This window comes from Adiantum capillus-veneris, chromosome 1, assembly GCF_014529385.1.
Source record: "Adiantum capillus-veneris isolate H3 chromosome 1, ASM1452938v2, whole genome shotgun sequence".
NCBI lineage: Eukaryota > Viridiplantae > Streptophyta > Polypodiopsida > Polypodiales > Pteridaceae > Adiantum > Adiantum capillus-veneris.
In genome coordinates this window covers 21,846,300-21,854,222 of record NC_140931.1, presented here as the reverse complement: position 1 = coordinate 21,854,222, position 7,923 = coordinate 21,846,300, and the positions used below count along the sequence as shown (strand labels likewise).

The 7,923-nt window shown below is 40.7% G+C and overlaps 1 pseudogene; it reads left to right on the top strand.

Moving 5' to 3' along the window:
- Window positions 1–4,065: 4,065 nt before the first annotated feature.
- Window positions 4,066–4,588, top strand: LOC147464404 (uncharacterized; annotated as a pseudogene).
- Window positions 4,589–7,923: the final 3,335 nt, after the last annotated feature.

Below are 7,923 nucleotides of genomic sequence, written 5' to 3'. Positions count from 1 at the left end.
TGCACGCACTCGAGGTGTATCCATCCATGCTAAGGTTGGTCTATTGGCCATCACATGTTTAAATACTATGGAATCCTTGGCTTGATGACCATACCTCCCACATGCATAACAATGCCCATTAAACTTCACTCTGAACGTAGGACATTTACTGGTACTATGTGGACCATAGCAAATTGAGCACCATTGCTGCTCCCTTCTTGGATACATTTGGTTGTTTTGTGGATCATGATTGTCTCTAAGACTCTCTTGAATGGCCTTGGTGAGATCTGCTAAAGTCATCTCATATATCTTTGGCTCTTTAGCAATAGGCTGTATGGAATTGGCTCATGGCTCGATGCTTGCGAGCTAGTAGATTTAGGCTCAACAAACACTTCTTCTTTCTGATCTGGAACGTTTTCAAAGTATATGTCGGTGCCAGAGAAATGATCTAGCATTGGAAATCAGTCGCTTTCCATGATCAAGAGTTGTGCCAATTACCTGAGCATCCTAGCAGAATTCAGCTGCTAGAGAGAATATCTGAATGGACACTAAGCTCTGATGATAAGCTGGTCAATCCACACCGGCAACGGTAGTCTACTGCAGACTGTCATTCCCTAGCCATTGAATTAGAGCTCCTGCTTGGGAACAGGCCTACATATAAATGTATGAAAGAGGTCAAAAATCAACTGAAAGAAGTCCTACTGCAAATGTAAATTTCTAGAGGAGTTTTGGACCAGAGGGTACAAGCTATTATTGAAGATTAGACTTCCAGTAGTAAAGGACCGCAAACTCAAATGACACTAGGGGAACAGGAAACTGCTCTCCGAAGACTGTTTCAGTTGGTTCGAGTCACCAAAAAGATGATGTAGCAGGAGAACCAGGCCGTTCTCAACTTTTTAGAGTTTGTACCTGATTCCCCAGTTCTCCTGTATGCATAGCCTGCTAGAGAGACTGAGCTGCTTGGGTTTTTCTCAGCTTTGTATCCTCAACATCTAGAACCAGTGGATTGGCTCACATACTATAACATCATTGATGATCTTCAGGGTTGGTATGAGCGAGCCATTGTAGAATGGAAAACCTGGCAAACACTTATCAATGATGCTCTCCAATTAAATGATGTTTTGGAATTGCAAGGAGAAATGCATAAGATTAAGCTCAGTATGGGACAATGGAAAATCCAGCTCAAAGGTCTCACCAAGATCACAAATTAGCTGCTTCAACTTACTGTGGAGTCCTCTAAGATTCTTGAAAAGAATATTACGGCTAAACCAGGTTTGGGGCCACAGTACAAAGAAATGGCTGAGATACTCTTTGAAGCTAGGATTAAAAGAAACCAGCCTCTTCCAGAAGGATGGATCCACACGGCTTCACATTGTCATAAATTGGCCAGATGACGTCTGACAAAGGGTAAACGCACGTTGTATGATACCGACACCAAAACATATAATCCTCTTATGCCTTATGAATTGGAGATGTCCACAGCAAGGCGGGGTCAGCTTGAGTAGGAGTCCATTTATCGACTTATCCAAAAGGACAATGCTGGCACTGGAACTTCTAAAGCACCAGTACAGAAGAAGGGAAAGAGGAAGCGGGTTAAGTGGAAGGATACTAGGTAGTTCCATCTCAAAATCAGATGAAGGATTTTCCCAGTGAGGTGCTGGAATTTCTTTGGCTGGGCACCCTTGGAATTACAATTATATCGGTGTCAAGCACTCAACAAGCATGAAATATGACATAAAGCTAGCAATACCAAAAGAGCTAGAGACTCCAGAGGAGTACTATCATGAGGAACATAGGCTAACTCATGAGGAACATCAGCCAACTCAGCAAACAGACAAATGGGTTTAGGGTTTAGGGTTTGGGCCTCAACCAGTAACCCAGACGGGTTCCTCAACACCATTTCAGAATCAGGCGGTGGATGTTTCAAAAAATTTGGATTTATACCAAAATTCAAGAAAGGAGGGAAGAATGTAGAAGGCGAAGACAGTCCCAACAGGCGGGAACTGTCTCCTGGAAAGCCGAATAGTGGATCAGTCACACATCAGTAATTACCATGATAGTTACAATAACTTCTAGAAGGCTACAAATAGGACCCATTACATTGTAATCGGGCTTCTTGCTTCTTACTTATTAGTTCTCTTGGTTTTAGCCTTCCAAGTATTTATTGAGCTATAATCTCTTCGCTTGTAACTTCACCTTGTAATCATTACTGCTGTTGTAATCATTTGAGCTTCAATCTGTTATACCTTGTATTGGTTGTTCCTAAACTATGAATCTGAAACTACAAACACTTTTCCAGTTGTCCAGTCTGTCTCTCATTTCAATATACTATTTCAGTCCAGTCTCTAGTCTCTATTCCAGTTTCACTGACTGAACTAACAACTTACCAGTAGCTCTAAATTCTAGCACTGGAATCAGCTATCTAAAGAGATCGTCTCTAATTCCAATCCAAGCATCATTACACATGGTCACCAATGAAGAGGTGATATGTATCTTGTCAATAGCACTGGAAAGAGGATTCCATGCATAGAAGATTGGGAAAGGATTGTGTTTTCATGCCACACAAGTGAACATCTTGATTGGATCGCAACCAGGACAACAATCGCAGAAACATAGTACACCAACATTAGGATGCACATGAAGGTGATATAATCTTTGTACTAACGGCGCGCAGGGGGGCATTCTAGAATTTTAGAATGCCTCCTCGCGCGCCTTAAGTAAAAAGCCCTTTTTTTGGGGTTTTTTGACATTTTTTGCCTCTCCGGATGTCGGAACGAGACAAGTAGACATTCATTTTTAGGCTATTTTGGTGTTCCGGACACATTGGTGGTGTCAAAAGCCTCAAAATCTATCACTATTTGACAGTTTGTGACATTTCAAGTTCCAGTGATGACGTAAGCTGCATTGAATGCGCCGCACCTGCCTCCTGAAAAAGACGCTCGCATTAAATAAAAAAGTGACCGTTTTCAAGGACGATTGAGAATATAAATCTACTTTTTAGAGTGTCTGGTTGTCCTTTTGGACGTACTCACAAGGTGCAAGTGCATTTTTAAAAAAGTTTCTAGAGAGAGAAATACAATTTGTTACAAGGCCCTCCAAATGACCTCCGAAATTTTCTAATGTGTTGAAGAAGTGATGCATGGAGGATTGTTTGATGTCGGTATACGTCGCCATGTTGCAAGGATGAGTGTATCTAAAGAAGCCGTTCACATCAACATGGAATCTCTTGTAGAGAAAGTATCCTATAGATTCTTCATGATTCCAAAGGAAATCCAGATGATGTCCTACAAATTGCACGTCAAAGGTCAGGGTCACTAGTGACCTTTCTGTGGTTTTACTTTTTGTGAACTGAAACGCAGCTAGGTTTACACTTGACCGGGTTTATATGTTGCCGGCCAGGGTTTATACTTTTCTATGTTAGCCATATTCATTACTGTAGGAAGGCTTGGAAGTGATGACTGGTCATCAATGTACAGGGAGGCTCTTAAGTTGAAAAAGAGGAACAAGGTGCTACACTATCAGCCCTACAACCCTGATGCACATGAGGAGACATACCGACCCTTCATTCTAGTTATCCAAGACAATTGGATGCTTTGCATGTGTATGTGTTTCTCAAGCAATAGTTCCTGGGCAATAGACTCAACCTTCAAGACAAATGTACTTCACATGCCCCTGTATGCAACAGTGGTACCAAATCAACATGGTGTTGGCTTACATGTGTGGTTCATGTTATGCACATGTAATGTAGGAAATAGCCAAGAAAAAGTCACCTTGAAGGTTACTTTGAAACTACTCCTTCAAAGGATGAATAACATCCGCCCAAAGGCATTGGTGATTGATAAGTGCATCACTTCACTACAAGCCATCAAGAAAGTGGTTGATGCCGATCCATTTTGCTGGGAAGTGGGTGAAAATGGTAGTATCACCCAAGTTGTATGCATTGTGCTAGTATGTTGGTTCCACACAAAGAAGGCTTGGATGGAGCATTTACTTCCATAAAGGCTTGCTTATGTTTCTTTGCCTCTCCATTTTCCATGCTTATGATTGCCTCCTCCTCCTCACATGTTCTTGCAGGTCCCCAAAGAAATGAAGAACCATGTGTATGGTGCGATGGAGAGTATGATGCAATTCCCGATGGAGGAAGAGTTCGACTCGAAGTACAGAGAACTCCTTCGGGAATGCTCGGAGCATGATAACATTCTAAGATACATTACCCATGGATGGGCTGCAAAGACATGCACTTGGCATCAATTGTGGCCAAAGTTTGGCCGGCTCTTCCCCCATGGGCATGTTGACACCACGAAATTGGTGGAGAGACTTTGGCAGTACATAAAGTACACATTGTTGGATGCACGGATTAATCAATTAGCCTTGGACTTGTTGCATGGCCTTATTGGTGATTCAATCATAGGGATGCGGATGGGTGGTACTGCTGTGGAGTTTTTCATACAAAAATAGGAGATCGGTAATGCCCCTCTATTTTTTGTATACCAGGGTTTATCTTTTGCCATTGCCTGGGTTTACATTTGGAGTAATAGTGGCTTTATACTACAATCTGAGAAATTGTGTCCTTTTTATGTACTTGCCATTGCCTGGGTTTACATCTTGAGTAACTGTGTCTTTATACTGCATTTTGAGTATCTGTGTCTTTGGTTTACGTCCTTGCTTGGGTTTACAATTTGAGTAACTGTATCTTTATACTGCATTCTGAGTAACTATGACCTTGGTTTAGTTCCTTGACTAGGTTAACACTCTGAGTAACTGTATTTTATTCTGCATTCTAGGTAGCTGTGTCTTTGGGTTATGTCCTTGCCTGGGTTTACAGTCTGAGTAACTAAGTCTTTATACTACCTTTCCTTTTGTAGTTGACTCCGGTGAACACAACATGTATGGGAATGACAAGGGGCAAACGAAATGCTTGTCGGGTGGAGAACAAATGCTTTGCAGATATGTAAGTGAACCATCAACCATTGAAGTGATTGAGAAAGCGACCGTCCTTTTTAAGGTGTTGAGTATGTCATGCAACAAGATCTAGTATGATGTCAGCTTGCAATCCTTTTATTGTGATTGTGCAACCATGTGCAAGAACCTATATGGCATGCTTGGGGAGTTCAATATGTATAAGTTACGTATATCGTGTGCGTTCAAGGACTTTTTCTAAAACTCCTTATTTGTGAAATTTTGACCAATAAAATATACCCTTTTTCTATTCAATCTATAAATAGTTTTTCCAATTCCATTTTATGGTACCATTATGTATGAAAAAATAAAATTTTACAACCCTTTCTGCTGCACTCACGTGATAGTCACATAATTACTAAGTGACTCCCCCGAAATGGCATGCGACTAGTAGTAAGAGACTTCTTTTGTAATTTGTGCCATATTCTCCCAATTGTTGACAAATGGCAATGGAGAATACACAAGAGGACATTGGCTCCATAGTTGAAGGGCCCGATGACATGGTCATGCAACAGTCCCTTTCGTCGCATATCCTCAACCAATGAATTGAAGATTTAAAGAGCGTGTTAAATGATATTGAGAAACGTATCCCATCTTGTGATGAGCTGCAAGTACAATCATTGATAGGGTAGGTACGATCGGCTTATTCATGTCTTTCATATGAAAGGGCTCCCAAGGAGATCGAATTGCCACAAAGGGAAGCATTTCACAAATTCAGGGACATGTGATAGCCACCTGACTCGGGCATGGACAACTAGATTTGTAAATGATGAGACAATCACAATGGTGCCTATTCAACCCTCAATAGTAACAAACAACTGAGTTTAGTGTCACAGGAACAGAATAATAGAGATAGACAACAAAAGATAGAGAAAGAGATCTTTGTATTGATGGATTTTTGCAGAGTTTGATACAACAGAGGAGCAATAAAACATATGGGCACACTCCGTTGTACGGAGATCGAACCTCCCGACCACCCCCGACCTTCAGTCCGCTTGCATGCAGCATCTCACTCGCACTCGCACTCGCACTCGCACTCGCACTCGCAATCACAATCGCAATCGCACTCGAGAAGAGGAGATCTGTGAATGATCCCCAAACGCACCACCCGTCTTTCTTTTCCTTCTTTTCCTCGAAAAGCATGCGACCTCTCAAAATAGCCGCTTTTCTATTTTTGGCGTTTGATCGACTCGACTTTCGCACCAAGTATACCTGCGAGAATAAGATAAGAACGTGATCACGAAGCGATCCGTAAAGGTTAGATTTTTGAAACTTTTTTTCAGTTGTCTTTAACTGAACATAACTCCCAAACAATGGCTGAGTGAAAATATACTTCAGCCATTAGTTGTTTGTTGTTTAACAATGGCTGAGTGAAAATATACTTCAGGCTTTGATGATCAGTACGCAATTCAAATTTGACACCAAGCAAAAGATGACGCCAATGTTTCAATGCATGAACAACAGCAAGCAATTCTAGATCATGTGTTGCATAGTTCAATTCATGTCGTCTTAATTTCCTAGACTCATATGCAACCACTCTTCCTTCTTGTGTCAAAACACAACCTAATTGTTCACCACTAGCGTCACAGGACACAACAAATGGTTTGCCCATCTCAGGAACTTTTAAAACATAATTTTTTGCTATTTTAGCCTTTAATGTCTCAAAAGCAGTCTCACAGCTAGAAGTCCACACAAAACCCTTGTCTTTCTTGGTCAATTCGGTCAAAGGACTTGCTATCTTAGAGAAATCTTTAATGTGTGCTCTCTCATATTGTGCTAGATCCATAAAGCTTCTCACATCCCTTAATGACTTAGGTGTTGGCCACTCCACAATAGTCTTAACTTTGTCAAGATCAATGTGAATCCCTTCTTTAGAAATCACTCTTCACAAATACACGATCTGATCCTTTGCAAAAGAACACTTACTTGCTTTGGCATACAATTTATGTTCACGCAAAACCTCAAATGTTTTCTTTAAATGCAATGCATGATCTTCTTCATTCTTAGAATATACAAAAATATCATCCAAGAATACCAGAATGAAGTCATCAAGATGCGGGTGAAAAATATTATTCATTAAGCACATGAAAGTTGTTGGTGCATTAGTCAAACCAAAAGCAAGAACTGTAAATTCATAATGCCCATAATGTGTACGAAAAGCAGTCTTTGGAATATCCTCGGCCTTAATGCGGATTTGATGGTAGCCAGAACGAAGGTCGACCTTTGAAAATATTGTGGGCCCACTCAAATGGCTAAGCAATTCATCTATGTGAGGAAGGGGATATTTGTTCTTAATGGTCTATTTGTTTAATCCCCTATAGTCAATGCATAACCTATATGTACCATCCTTTTTCTTTTGGAATAACACATGACTACCCCAAGGAGATACACTAGGTTTAATGAAACCCTTTTTCAAAAGATCATCAAGTTGTATCTTGAGCTCTTTAAGCTCATCAATATTGAACCTGTATGGAGCCCTTGAATAAGGTGTTGCCCCTGGATATAGATCTATGGCGTGGTCTACCGCTCTAGGCGGAGGCATACGAGGAAGATCGTCCGGAAACACATCCTTAAATTCATGTAAGATATCCTCTACAATTCTGGATTTGTCTCTTTCTGTTTATTCCCAGATTCTTCTTTAATCTCGTTAGCAAACACAAGAAACGTCTCACACCCTTGTCTCACCCCTCTCAAAAGTTTCATGGAAAAAATCAGAAGTGATTTAGTATTTCTCTCCTCAGCTTTAATCGCATGACCATCTCTGTTTTTAAAAACCAATTCACCCCTCTCACAATCAATCAATGCATGATTCGCAGCCAACCAATCCATTCCAAAATTACATCCCGTTCACCCATGCCAATAACATAAAAATCTCCCGAATGTTTCTCTTTGTTCAACAAAAAAGGTAAGTTTTGAATATGACCCTGTGTATAATGTTTCTTCCCATTAGCCAATTCTACAAGTCTCCTAACGTGGGAATCAGAA